Below are 15,218 nucleotides of genomic sequence, written 5' to 3'. Positions count from 1 at the left end.
CCCAAATGAACCTTCTTGAATCGCTTGTACTTGGTGTCAGCCCTGCAGGGATTGGGGGGAATTTATAATTTGCCACTTTTTTCAGTCCACCAACTTTTTGTTGCACTTTTTCCCTTATACCAGTAGCGGACGCAGCCATTGTATCATTGTCACCCACTATGATTTTGCACATTTTCCAGTTATGGAATTCTACACTTCCCTTTGAATGGAGTGTGACTGTGCAAACTTTCATGACATTTTAAACAGTTGCAATAAATAAACACATCTATAACCACCATAAATATAAATTAAGAACCTAGCTTCACATAGCTTATATTTCTGGTAGTATGATATCGATATAAGTTATTAAAAGAAGGGCTATAAGCGTGATTCACAAGCTACTGAATAACTGGAGAAATGCAGAGAGACAGGGAAGGGATTGGGAACGCCTGCAGTTTCCATTGTTCCCACTAGAGGGAGGAAAATAGAATACTGGCTATAAAGTCAGTTCATCCATGAGATATTTCTGATATTACTCAGTCACACTGTCTGTAGCTCTTACTCATAGTACGTATGTGAGAGAAGTACTGTATAACCTGGAGTTTGTAAAGCCATATGTATGAAGGGTCACAATCACAAGTAGTTTTGCCCATTATATTACTTTATTATGCATTACGTGTTCCTTCACAACTTAAAAGGGATTCTAAGTATAAATAAATAAGCATCAATTATATCATCACTATTTTGCAGCGAAATTGCATGTATGGTCTCCAGTGTCCAAAGTGCATATACACCACTCCTCTCACTATGGCTGTGTTCACACCCGCATTGATGGCTCTCTGTATAGCAGCGGACGCCTATGGGGAACTTCTGGTCTTAGGAAAGAAAAAAAAAACATTAAAAACTGCACCTTAAATTGAAGTGTTGTCATCATTTAAAATTTTCAAAGACATGTGAAATGTTTTGATGATGTCAGACCCCCACCAATCATTAGATAAAACTGGGAGAAGCACATGGCTGAACTCCTTTCTTTCTAGCTCCCTGCTCTATCCATCTTTTTGCAGGTGTAAGGCTTCATAGTTTACAAAAAACTTGCATTTCTAACCGAAACAAGGTATACAACGGACAGCGTATATGCTACTGTATGTAAGCCATTCTGCATATAAAAAAGTCAAAAACACACATGACACCTCTGCCTATGTATTCGATTAGGCTTAATTCTCATCAAGTTAGAAATATATATATTTTTATTCTTCTTAGGTATAATAGATGTGGCTGGGCCATACAATGAGACGGCTGCTGCCATGAGAGTTTTGCACGTTAATGGCAGGTGCAGGCATTACATTGACACCCCTTCCCCTGTATTACACAGCGCTCAGCCCTGCAGCATCCACATTCTCTCATCTTGGCTTTCACAGAACAGAAACACAAACTTGTCATTTTTATGTGACACCCCCTTTTGTTTTTGTGCATTACACCCCACACTGAGCCCTCCTCCTGCCAGCCCACTTGCATGGGCGGCTAGCTGTGGACAAAGCTTTAAAAGCTCATCAATACCAAAGAGATCACAAAAGGGGTAGCTGGCTTTATCATCTGCATTCAGTGGGATGGGGTAGGAAAGCCTTGTCTCGCTCATATAACCTCCCTCTACACGAGAAATCAGGATACATTATGTCCCATAACCACACCCACAACACAGACAGAATGTCCTAGAGAGTCTGCGGAACTTGCTGTGGGTGTTGGCTCTGTGGTCGCATTGTGCGCTGTAGGATATGCAGAGATAACAATGAGTGATACGTGCAATGGCCAAAAGAGTCATAGTTTGCTTTTATAACTTTGGTTCCCTAATAACAAAGATGGTATAGCAGGAAGTACACTGGTACACTGGTTTGAGGAACACAGGTAAGTTAGAGGTACACTGGTAGGTTGGAGATACACTGGTAGCTTGGAGGTACACTGGTTGGAAGTAGACTGGTAGGTTGGAGGTACACTGGTAGGTTGGAAGTACATTGGTAGGTTGGAGATACACTGGTTGATGGGAGAAACACTGGTAGGTTGGAGGTACACTGCTTGGAGGTACACTGATTGGAGGTACACTGGTAGGTTGGAGATACACTGGTAGGTTGGAGATACACTGGTAGGTTGGAGGTACACTGGTAGGTTGGAGGTACACTGATTGGAGGTACACTGGTAGGTTGGAGATACACTGGTAGGTTGGAGGTACACTAGTAGGGTGGAAATACACTGGTAGGTAGCAGATACACTGGTTGGAGGTATACTGGTAAGTTGGAGATACACTGGTAGGTTGGAGATACACTGCTAGGTTGGAGGTACACTGGTAGGTTGGAGATACATTGCTAGGTTGGAGGTACACTGGTAGGTTGGAGATACACTGGTAGGTTGGAGGTACACTGGTAGGTTGGAGATACACTGCTGGGTTGGAGGTACACTGGTAGGTTGGAGATACATTGCTAGGTTGGAGGTACACTGGTATGTTGGAGATACACTAGCAGGGTGGAAATACATTGGTAGGTTGGGGATACACTGGTTGGAGGTATACTGGTAAGTTGGAGATACACTGGTAGGTTGGAGTTGGAGGTACACAGGTACACTGGTTGGAGGTACACTCCATGAATGGTACATTATGGAGTTGTTTTCCCACCCAACAATGGAGCCTGCCACAATATGTCCACCAGGCAGTGGTACAATGGAATAATACACACAGAGTGCGTCATAGGCTGGAACAGTGCAAGCTCAGAGAGAGGTGCTTACCTTGTTGCTTACTTATCAGGTACGAGCTGCAGAACACAATGGGAATGCCCTTTAACGAGATACCTGCAAGATTTAGCATGGATGAGATATGATATAATGATCTAATACTTATTATTATTATTAATAATAATAATTTTTCGATATTATAATTTAATTAAAACTATTTGTATAATAATAGTAATATAATAAATAAAAATAAATTAATAAAAAAAGAAAAAGAAGATGTAAACATAAAAAATAGATACTAAAAAGATACCACCATATAATACATTTCAGGGAGTCATCCCTCTTCATCAGATACAATGCATACAGTAGAAGATGAACTAATTATACCTCTATCCCCCCCCAGCTGCCCCACTGACACTCTGGGCCCCCAGTTCTTCTTTCTGGATCCTCTGATATGTCGACCCCACAGGAGCTGCACTGGTTAGCCAATCAGTGGCTGCAGCAGTCTCCCGCCTCAGTCAGTGATTGGGTGGGCAGCTCTTGTGGGGTTGGCACATCACAGGAACCAGGAAGAAGTGGTGACCTGTGGGGACCGGAGGAGGGGAGTACAGCTTGTTTATTGTTCTTACATCACCCTCAGCCATGTAATCTATCCCCCCTTAAAGGGCTCGGCCCTTTTTCATTAGTTTACTTTACTTAAAATCCAATGTTATTTTGCCACTTTCTTTAGGCTATGTTTACACGTTGTATGACACCGGCCATTCCGTGACCTGGCGCGCCTGCATCAGAACTCTCCACTGCACACAATGGAGCGCGCGGCCAGGACTTATCTGACACCAATCATCCAATGTGTGAACAATGTGTGAACATAGCCCTAGGGTGCAAACAGCACAAAATCTGCCCCAATTGAAAGTATTAGGGCAGATTTAGGCTTTTGATACAGCCCCCAAAATGACCATCATTTACGACTGAAAAATCATTCAAAAAGAAAATAAAAAATGCAAAAAAAAAATAAATAAAAAATGTCTGAAAGATTTAGAGATTTGCTGTGTGCACATAGCATGGGATTTTTTCTTTATTTTACTGAGATTTCTGAAACCTCCGTCTTTGTTGGATGTAATTGCTGCCTTTTAGTGTCACTTTAGAGAAAGAGACCATGGTAGTCATCTGTCCTTGCATGCCTGGAATGAATATGGTTTCAGATATCGAGGCAATGCAGGTCAAAGCGCAGCAAACATTTCATATTGTACTATTATAATTATAGCCGGATTCTTCAGAACAAATTCAGATATTTGAGAGATGAATGTACAAGCCGTCAATGGCACAATGTCATCTCCTGTAAAGTGCTCACATGTTTAGGAGCGGACATCATCCTTGTAGGAAGCATTTCCTTTCTCATCAACAATACCTACTTGAAACCATTGAAATTTGGTTAAAAAGTCTCACCTACAGATTACATATACTTTAAATTAATTCAAAATATCAGTTATATCCTCTAAATGACTTAATTGGATTATAAATGTTTGTATGAAGGTCTTTGTTTCCTATATACTGTACTTTATCACAGCTAAAGGTCAACCGGTAAGTTAGGAATCAGTCTATTGAACTGCATTATTTGCAATGTTGGTAAAATTACCAGCACATTAGTGGGGTACTCCAGGGAATTAATTATTTATTTCTTTATTTTTCAGATCAACTGGTGTCCCAAAGTTATATAGATTTGTAATTTACTTCTATTTAAAAATCTCAAGTCTTCCCATACTTATCAGCTGCTGTATGTCCTGCAGGAAGTGGTGTATTTGTTACATTCTGACTCAGTACTCAGGAACTGTCCAGGGCAGTAGCAAATCCTTCCTAGAAAACATCTCTTGCTCTGGAGAGTTCCTGTCACAGACAGAGGTGGCAGCAGAGAGAACTGTATTAGGCTGGAATAAAATACCAGAACTTCCTGCAGGACATACAGCAGCTGATAAGTACTGGACGACTTGAGAGTTTTTAAATTGAAGTAAATTACCAATCTATATAACTTTGCGATACCAGTTGATTTAAAAGAATAAAAAAATCCTAGAGTACCCCCTTAAAAGACTTTGGGGTTCAAGAGAAAAAAAAACAACAACACATGTTAATTCTTTGGGTGGATGTCGGAATTCGCCGCCATTGAGTTTATGGGACGGGTGGAACTTCAAGCGGCCACTTTTTCTTTTTAAAATGGCGTCTGTTATTACTGCATTTAATTGAAATCAATGGTATGAGGGCCGCCCAGTGTACACAGTGTATAAAATAACGGATGTTGTTTGCAGGGGCGGCAAAATAATGATCATGACAATTATTTCGGACGTCTTTTGCAAACAGCAGTTTTTCTTTTTTCACTGTCCTTCCACCGTTTTTACCATTAAATTCAATGGACTTTTCAATTAAAGACACACCCAAAGGCCAATTAGTAAACTAGAATAATGTACAGCCATCATTGCACTGGCGGACACTGAAACATGCTAAACCACGGACGTTATTTGATACTCAAAACAACAGCCAAAAAAAAATAGCCGAAAATAGCCGTGTACAGGATACAGGATAACTAGTGTTGGGGTTAGGGTATATAGATATTATATTTTAAATGTTAGTGGATGATCTCCAAAATAGAAAATGTTTTATGATAGTTTATGATTGCACTGGTTCTGACAGCCGCTGAAATCAGAAGATACAGGAGGAAAAAGATACGCAGCAGCCGTATGTATCTCCTGCTGCAAATTTTTCCTCGGCTGTATCTCCATGATTTGCTCCTCAAAGGGATATTGCAGAAACAGTTTGAGGCTATGTTCACACAACGCAAGTAAGTATTAATCACGGCCGTTGTGACCGATTTGCAACATGGCTGTGATTAATACTTCACTTACATTGTGCTGCAGCTAGAGAGAATCCCGTCCAGAGTATATACACAAAGTATACCTTCCGGTCGGGATCGCCCATGCAAAAAAAAAACTGAATCGTGGCCGCAGAGAACCTGTCAGTTCACACAATGGAGCTTGTGGCTCCGGCCGCACGCTCCATTGTGTGCAGCGGAGAACTCAGATGCAAGCACCTGAATTCTGCAGAAGTGAAGCTCATACAGCCGGAACTGCAGTACCGGCTGGGATGATCTTCTATTTTTTAGGCCATGTGAACATGCCCTAAAAAGGGACTAAAGACCAGTAATAAATAAATAAATGTCACTCACCTGCCGTTTTTAATCCTCACCACTTACTAGTTCCTGTGATGCCTCAAACTAACCAACAGGAACTGTCCTCTTAGCCAATCAGTGACTGAGGCAGGTCACCTTTGAGGCCACGGATTGGCTGTTGGTCAATATCTCACAGCAACCAGGAGGCAGCAGAGGGAACAAAACCAGTTGTAGGGAATAGGGCAATTTCTTCTCTGAGGCTATGTTCACACAACGTATCTTTGCGAAAAGATACGTTGCCTATTCTTCTATGGGATCCTGGCCGGAGCGTATACATATAATATACGCTCCGGCCGGGATCTCTTTCATTGAATAGCGGCTGCAGAAAACCATGTCAGTGCACACTGTGGAGCGAGTGGATCCGGATGCTCGCTCCATAGCGTGCAGTGGAGTCTTCTGATGCGGGCGCACACAGATGCTCCCGCATCAGAACTTTAATTAATTAGCGATCATTTAATAGTTTACACAGTTCCACATATCAAATGTTTATTTTTTACATGGAAAATGGTAAGAGGGGAGACCCCCCCCCCCCTTTAAGTCCGCCAGGGGGATAGTTACAAGCAATAATTTGATATGTACTCAATGTAAATGCATGCATTACTTCGATGTGCTAGATCAGCACCCAGCCAGTACAGACTGCTGTAGACAAACTATATCAGCAGATCAGTCATGGCAGGGCCCGTGGCCTAGCAGACAACTAGTTATCACGGGGTGCCGACCAGGCTGCTGGATCACCGATGATGCAGGTAAAAACTGTTTAGATGGCTCAATCCCTAATGAGTACAACATTTACATAATTAAAGTGGTTATCTGGAGAGCATAAAAGGTTCCTACCGCTTCTGCTTTCCAGCGCTCCACTTACTAACTCTGACCAACTCTGGTGATAACTTCAGAGGTGAGAGGAAAAGGAGCAATGATCGACAGATGCCCAACATTACCAATGTCGCTGCAACATTGGCCAGCTATTAGACATTGATTGCAAACATGGTTTCGTATCATGGTTCTGCCCTCTCACGGGAGGGAGTGGAACGCTGGAGAGCAGAAGAGGTAGGACCTTTTTCTCTATATGATGGCTTCCTTTTCTAGGATAAGGTTAAGGTTTTCATTTGGGCCATTTTGGGGTACATGTGACTTTTTGATTACTTTTTATTCCAGCTTTTGTGAGACAGTACAAACAAAAACAGCAATTACACTATTGTTTTTGGAATACATTTTACAGCTTTCCCCATGCAGTATAAAAATTATTTCAACTTGCTATAAAAAGTGAAACTTGGAGAAGCTGAGAAAAGCAACTTTTACAATTTTCAATTGCTTCCCGGGGTGCCGTCCCTTGACGACCAATTGAATTATAGCAAAGATTTTCCTTGAGTAGATTGGAAGTCAGATGACTAGTTGTACACCTCCACAGCGATTTGGTCCCTATGTTGGGGGGTTAGTTCTGTATGACTGAATTAGAAATACAATACATCATATGTTTAAACTGAATACATAGTAGAGCAGTCATTACACTTTGGGAAACACATTGTGAAGAGTTCACCTGGCTTTTAGAGAAGTAGCTATTAGAGCTGGACGCATTGTTTGAAGTGGAAGAGGTGAAGATGGTAACAATGACCCAGAGAGAAGAGGCAGCTGCCCTGGATAAGTGGAGCGTACAGGCTTGGCTATATTCAATATATATATATTATTTCTTCTTCAACAAATTTTCTACTTTCCCACGCTTACTTTCCCAAAATTAGGGACTCAAATTCATGGCAACAACCTGTGGTTCTGTGTTCATGATTTGGAAGAAAACTATGAACACATGAGGAACCATCTGCAGGGATATGATACTGCTTCCCTTAAAGCCTAGCGTATGTTGTGTACCTGGCTGCTACTCTTCAAAGATCAGGTTGCCCCAATTGGAGCCACCAGCTGTCATCTGCCAACTGCATTATCAAACAGCATGGATTTTATAGAAGAATATTATCTACAGAAAGAAGAAAGAAAACCCCAAGAACTTCATTCACCTTCCCAGGCATTCCCATGGGAACTCTCCTCTGGTCCTCCGCTGGTCTCTTTACACTTGTACTCCAGCAATAATGTTCAATCACATGTGCCTGGTGCAGCCATCATCACTAGAGATGAGCAAATTTACAGAAATTCTAGTGTAAGAACTCGACCTAATAGTACAGTTAGGGTGAGGGGTGTGTAGCGAGTGCACTACTTGGTTGGCACCAAAAACCAGCAATTGTGAATAGTAGTAGTAGTAGGCTCTCTAACATAACCCCCTTCAATAGATCTAAAATAGTATAGCATAGGTGCAACTCCTTACTGAGGAAAGAACAGAGCATCGTTCTGAAACGCGTCTAAGAGTTGCAATATTCATCAAATACAGTAGAAAGACGCACTGTGCTCAAACTATCACTACCAGCCCGTATCACCTACTCTATTGTATACTGGATACATTGAAAGCTCTCCCATACCGGCAGCAACCAAGGGAGTGGTGCCCTGTCTAGGGTGAACGCCCAGCCACATCGGAGGAGATAATCGGGCATCAAACACATCTCTCTGAGCTTTACAAACGCTCAAGATCTCTGCCGTACACACCGAGGAGAGCTGCCCGATTACAACACCAAGAAAAGCTCTACATCTATCTATACGCTCCCTGCAACCTGCGGCCGCAGAGACTACAAACACAGAGCTTCTGGACTGGTGAGAGGTGTACAATCACTGTGCAAAATATGGGAATAGACACTACTAACTGTTACAACATATCCCAAACTGATAAATAGAGGAACGACTATTTACTCAATACAAGCACAGTGATTACAAACATTGCGACCTGCAAGGGCCCTGCAAAGTCGCATATGGACATAATTCTACTGCCTATGATCATTTCATGAAATATACCACATAAGGATATGTTTCAAGTGACATATATATTTTAATGATATGATAGTTTTTATGCTAGGAATTTTTCCATATCTTCTGTATATATCTCTATGACCATTTTATGAATCACAATATAGGGATATACATCAATATATATATATACCTACAGATACGTATGTTCTTATGAATTCTGCTACTGTTATATATTACATATTTTAAATGTGTCCTTATTTTATTTTTATTTTTGATTTTATGAATATAAAAAGTGTTTATTTTTACATATTACTTTGACTCATATATGAACTACAATATTATCCTTAATCACCTATGCTATACTATTTAAATCTATTGAAGGGGGTTATGCTAGAGAGCCTACTACTACTAAAATTTACAGAAAAGCTGGATCCAGTCCTGGGAAACTGGAAAACGTTTCTTAGGACTGGATCCAACTTTTCCAGGCACCTGGGGAGGAGCGGCATCGAGTTCAAAGGCAGCCGGCTGATAAGCTGATTTCTGAGATGACGAAGCAATTTGCTTCGTTATTACTGTTTGCTCATCTCTAATCATCACCATAGGCAGGTGTGTGGAATAGGAGCTTTGGAAACCACAAATTAATAAAAAAAATTTCCACTGTAAACTTAGGGGGAGATTTATCAAACATGGTGTAAAGTGAAACTGGCTCAGTTGCCCCTAGCAACCAATCAGATTCCACCTTTCATTCCTCACAGACTCTTTGGAAAATGAAAGGTGGAATCTGATTGGTTGCTAGGGGCAACTGAGCCAGTTTCACTTTACACCATGTTTGATAAATCTCCCCCTAATGGACCCATTAAACCAATGGAATCAGTCATGAGCCTGATGTCTAGAGCCCCAGTAGCTCTATTCCAGCTACTGTCAATTATCAGTTGCTGTGTAGCAGTAAACAACCCTTTTCTAAGCTATGGGGTACTGTAAGTTTCTTTGTCTTTGCATATCACTTTGCATTCATTGCTTATACTGTGGTGAAACAGTAGTGCCGTATGCCGGAGTAGCTGGTGGCGGTGTTGTGGCAATTCTGTGGATGTAGGGTCACTTGGGCACTTGTCACGGTGGCCAGGAGTGGTGTTAGAACCCACGCCCAGGCAAACGGCCACTGTGCTCGAGGTTTGGATAACCCAAGTGTGAACAGGTGTATAAGTGCAGGTGCAAGAAATAATTGACCAGAGTCCAATGGCTTAACCAGAATAAGTTGGTTTACTTGTACGGACTTTACATGATAATACACTTTTGGTAACTGCAGGTGCAGGCAGAAAGTAGTGAGAGAGGTTGCGAAAGCAAGGTAGAACAGAGGAACATCTTGAGGGCCATGACCAATGTAGCAGTGTACTTTGCTGGTATAGCGTAGTAGAAGATAGAAGTAACTGAATAAAATACTTGTACTTACGTATAGATAGCTTTGATCTGACCGCCTTACGCCCTATAGTTTCGGGTTACCCGTCCTGCTAGGGTAGTACGAGGTCCCAGGTCCCTGCACTGGGTTAACTTTCCAAAAGTTCACAGAATAGCCATATGTTGCAGTAGGATACATTGGCTGACTGCTGCTTTGTCCTACTGAGGTCAGTACCCAACTCAGGCATACTGCCCTGTGTACAGGGCTGTTTTAACAACTGCTGCTGCCCTAGGCACTGAAAATGAAGACACCCCATTTTGGGATCTTGGGGAGCGTGGAGAGAGTGGTTTCGGCCACTTGCATTTCTCTACATGTAGAAACATTGTCTGAATCACGTTTGTCATGGTTTTAGCTCCAGGCGTCAAATTTAACACTGAACACCTGAACAATACCGCCATACTGTGACTGGATAACACTGCCATAGCAGACCTGACCCATATCACCATACCCCTCCCCCCCCCCTCGAAAAGACACCCGATTTACTTGCAAGTCTGAATGGGAGGTGGGTGACTAAAAAAAAAAAAGTTTCCTTCCCCCTGCTCCCTGGTGTTGCCCCCCTGCAAGGTGCTGTCCTAGGCACCGGACCACGGGTGCCTAGTGGTAAATACAGCCCTGCCTGTGTAGTGTAGAAGGTATCCCTGATGTGGATAAGGTTTTTCTCAGAGGGTGTTCTCCCTCCTGAGGGGTCTAGCACTGCATGCTAGAGGTGGCTAACTGCACAAATGAAAGCTCTCTGTCTCTGTGTCTCTCTCTCCACTGACTCAATTAGAAAAAGAACCTCCCACCAGGAACTAGCTCCTGTAGGGTAAACTTAGCTAGTGTAGGATTGGTGGGTTGTGTGCGTGAGAGAATAGAGGTGATAGGATAGAAAAAAAGGGAAACAGACCTGCACCTGTGACAGGAGAAGAAAAAACATGGGACATAACACAGTTAACCCAATGCTTCCTTCAGCTTTGCTCAATATAATACATACAGTAAATACAGCAGCGACACCTAGTGGGAAAAAACAAACAGTACACTTCTCTTTCATCCCACTGTGAGAACTTGAGTGAGTTACTTTGCCCAGGTGCATGGGAACTCAGTGGCACATCTGTGCTGGGACACTACAGTAGGGTAAGAGTAAAAATTTTCATATGCCATGTAAGGATAAGTGATGCCTTGGTCACATGATACATTCCCCCTATGTAGGATCTCTAAAACATTTGTGGGAGGAGTACCATGACCAACGCACTTAGTCTAGAAAAATCCTAGTGTCCTTGCAACACTACGGAAAACAGGAGGAACTTCCAAGCAGAACCCCCGCCCACGGACTCTGAGCGGAATCCCACCTGCTATCTCTTTCAGTGGGACACACCTCTGCTCTCCGCTTAAAGAATTGACATGTCAATGTCAGGAAGGCGCGCAAGGCATCCCATTGAAAGAGATAGCTGGTGGGATTCCAAGCGGAGTCTGTGGGCGGGAGTTTCGCTTGGAATTTTCACCAGTTTTTCATAGTGTGAACGGAGGCCTAACAGAGGCAAGGGATGCATTTAATGACTGCTTTAATAACTCATGTTTATAAAAAAAAATTGGGGGGGGGGCTACAAAATGTAGGAAGTGTAGTGTCTCACCGGATGTTATACCTTTGCACTGTTTGTACTGTTGCAGTATACCTACTGTCGGGATTGTACCTTTGTCGAGCTTGGTTTTGTGGTCATTGTGCATTGTTCATTGCCCAGTCTGAACACTGGCCTGTCTTTGGCTGGATGTTCAGCCCCACTCGCTTGCTGTGTGTTTTGGCAAACTTGGAATAAGGGTCCTTTTACACACACAGATATCTGACCAATTTATCTGACAGATTTTTGACACCAAAGCTAGGAGTAGATTGCAAAAGAGGAGAAATCTCAGTCTTTCCTTCATGACCTGTTCCCTGTTTATAGTCTGTTCCTGGTTTGGGCTTCAAAAATCTGACAGATAAATTGGTAAGATATCTGTGTGTGTAAAAGGACCCTTATGCTGGGTTTACACGGAGCGATAATTCGCCCGATCGTACGATTAACGATTTTGAAGTAACAATTTTTTTTTATAACGATCAGCGTTTAGATGGAACGATATATCGTACAGAAAATTCATTTTGCGATTGTTTTGCGATCGCTTAAGCCTATCTCACACATAGGGAAAAGCAGTGAACGACTGTTTACACGGAACGATCGACAAATTTTTTGCGAACGACGAACAACGATTTAAGAACCTGTTAAAAGATCGAAATGAACGATTTTTCGATCGTTCGCCGCATTTTCGTTCAAATTCGATCGTTATCGCGAAAATTCGCCCAATAATCGCTCCGTGTAAACCCAGCATTACACTGTTGTCAGTTCTGGCCCACAGGTGAATTAGTCTGGAACCAGGAGCCTGGTCCTATAGGGGCTGGTACGATCTCCTGGTTCCCTATAAGGCTCTGTTCACACGGAGCAAAACAGGCGTAATTCCTCCAGCCTACCTGTCATAATGACAGTCTATGGGAGGCTCGCACTCCTCCTCTCTCCGCGCTGAAGAATGGACATGTCCATTCTTCAGCACGGAGAGAAGCAGAGAGAGGAGGCACACAAGACTCCCATAGACTGTCATTATGACAGGGAGGCTGGTGGGATTCTGCAGCGGAGAACTCCACCACGGAATTCCGCCTGTTTTGCTCTGTGTGAACGGAGCCTAAGTGTTTGGCTGAGGTTCACTTTATTGCTGGCTATTAAGCTCTGCTCTTATATATCATTGACATATATTTTTATTGGACTTCTGGTTTCTGATCCATGCTATTATCCTGTTTACCCTTTGTTTGCTGTCTGCCCTGATCTTCTTGCCTGACATTTACTCCGCTTTTGCAATTCTGTATCTCTGCTACCTGTCAGTGTATGACCTGGACTTGATTTAGGCTGGGTTCACACTACGTATATTTCAGTCAGTATTGTGGTCCTCATATTGCAACCAAAACCAGGAGTGGATTAAAAACACAGAAAGGCTCTGTTCACACAATGTTGAAATTGAGTGAATGGCCGCCATTTAATGGCAAATATTTGCTGTTATTTTAAAACAATTTCAACATTGTGTGAACAGATCCTTTCTGTGTTTTTAATCCACTCCTGGATTTGGTTGCAATATGAGGACCACAATACTGACTGAAATATACGTAGTGTGAACCCAGCCTAACTGTGTTCTTGTCTGTCTTGTATTGTCTTGTGTATCGCCTATTCAGTGTATGGACTGATGTCCAGTTACCCGCTGCTGTCTAGGGCAGTCTGAGGTAAGCAGGCAGGGATCGGGGTGGGGTGCCAGCCAGGGCTTATCTGTCTCCTGTCCGTACCAACAGTTCCTAACACTTACACTATGACTTTGATTTGTTTTCAGGTAGTGCTATCGATGAGTGACAGTTACCAAGTTTGGTGTTCCACCATGGGTGTTTTTTCTCTCTCCTGTGCACCTGTCAAAAAAGCCTTTTTTCTCTCAGGTTAAAATGGTATTGAAGTATTCGGAAGTTTCGCCACTAGGTGTCAGTATTTTCTATGTCTATGTGTTGCACAGCTGAAGTCAGTAATGGGTTAAGGTTTTATGTGTACCATGTGTATGTTATTGACCAATAGGATGTGCTCTCTATTTCTAGCCTATCCCTTTTCTCTTTTTGTACTTGATCGTGGACTGTATGAACAAGAAATTCTACATATGTTATCTGACACTCGTACCTATAGATCTGTGTCATATAATCCTACCAACACAGTCAAGAACAAACTGAGGGACATTTTAAAGATTGGTGTGGACATGCAGGTAATTAACCAAAAACAACATGATTATTTTCTTGTAGAACATCCACTCATTCCTGTGTTTCATGCATTACCTAAAGTCCATAAGGGTATTTTTCCACCCCCCCCCCTACGTCCAATCATCTCCGGGGTGGGTTCCCTGTGTGAACACTTATGTTCCTGGCTAGACAGTCTTCTTCAAACACTGGTCACACGTATACCTGGGTACATCAGGGATAGCAAGTCTCTTCTGGCTATTGCTGATCGTATTCCTTGGCATGAATCTTGCATGTGGATGTCATGCGATGTATCGGCATTGTATACTTGCATCCAGAGCCGGACTGGGGCTGAAAAGCAGCCCGGGCACAAAACCCCCACCAGCCCCCATATATATCGTTGCCCCCCCCCACACACACACACACCCATTTTGCCAACTATTTCCAACAGAAGAATTTTTAGCTCTACTTAGTCACATTACTTTCTTACATGTGTGAAGCCCAGAATTATCACAGAAGAAAAATAAGTGTACACTACCAATATAATTAATAATACCGCCATACACTGACCATATAGTCACCAGATACAAGGTGTACACAGATGCAGCAGACTATTACACCCTCAAGACTACAGAATAGAATACAGCAGTGATATTACATACCAGGTGTACACAGATGCAGCAGAGTATTACACCCTCAAGACTACATAATAGAATATAGCAGTGATATCAGCTACCAGGTGTACACAGATGTTGCAGAGTATTACACCCTGCAGACTATAGAAGAGTATACAGCAGTTATCAAACGCAGTCACAGGTAGAATACAGAACAGTTACAGAGGCTCTGTCCACTCTCCTGTCATTGTGCTGTTCCCCTATCAGACTCCCAAATATATTATCCCTCGCACAGTAAACACTTGCTGTTATTATTACTATGTCACACACTATTAGTACTATTATATAGTGTGTGAGCAGCAGGACTGTCCTCAGAAGATGCAATATTAGCTGTCAGCAGGGGTGGACACAGACAGCAGAGGATCCCTGTGCAAGGATGTGCCTGAGCCCCCCATAACCTAAGTATCCCCCCACTCTTGCCCCTACATAAGTGATTACACTGGACTCACAGGTGGCGTCTTCTGTGATCAGAGTCGCTCACTTTCTTTTTTCTTTCCCATCAGGCCCGGCCATCATGACTATTCTCCCGAGCACAATTCATCTCCACAGAATCTGCCAGACAAA

At 42.6% G+C, this 15,218-nt stretch overlaps 1 long non-coding RNA gene across 1 annotated transcript in view; it reads right to left on the bottom strand.

The window, feature by feature from the left end:
• Nucleotides 1-661: 661 nt before the first annotated feature.
• The window catches only part of LOC138793475 (uncharacterized), a 31,624-nt gene continuing 17,067 nt past the window's right edge, over nt 662-15,218 (bottom strand). Inside the window, exons 2-3 of the long non-coding RNA XR_011363276.1 lie at nt 2,752-2,814; nt 662-854 (exon numbers count right to left, since the gene is read on the bottom strand). This is a non-coding gene — a long non-coding RNA (uncharacterized lncRNA). The remainder of the gene's footprint in view (nt 855-2,751; nt 2,815-15,218) is intronic.

The sequence above is a fragment of the Dendropsophus ebraccatus genome, chromosome 5 (genome assembly GCF_027789765.1).
Source record: "Dendropsophus ebraccatus isolate aDenEbr1 chromosome 5, aDenEbr1.pat, whole genome shotgun sequence".
Classification (NCBI taxonomy): Eukaryota; Metazoa; Chordata; class Amphibia; order Anura; family Hylidae; genus Dendropsophus; species Dendropsophus ebraccatus.
The sequence above is the reverse complement of the archived record's forward strand: the minus strand, read 5'-3'. Positions and strand labels throughout refer to the sequence as shown.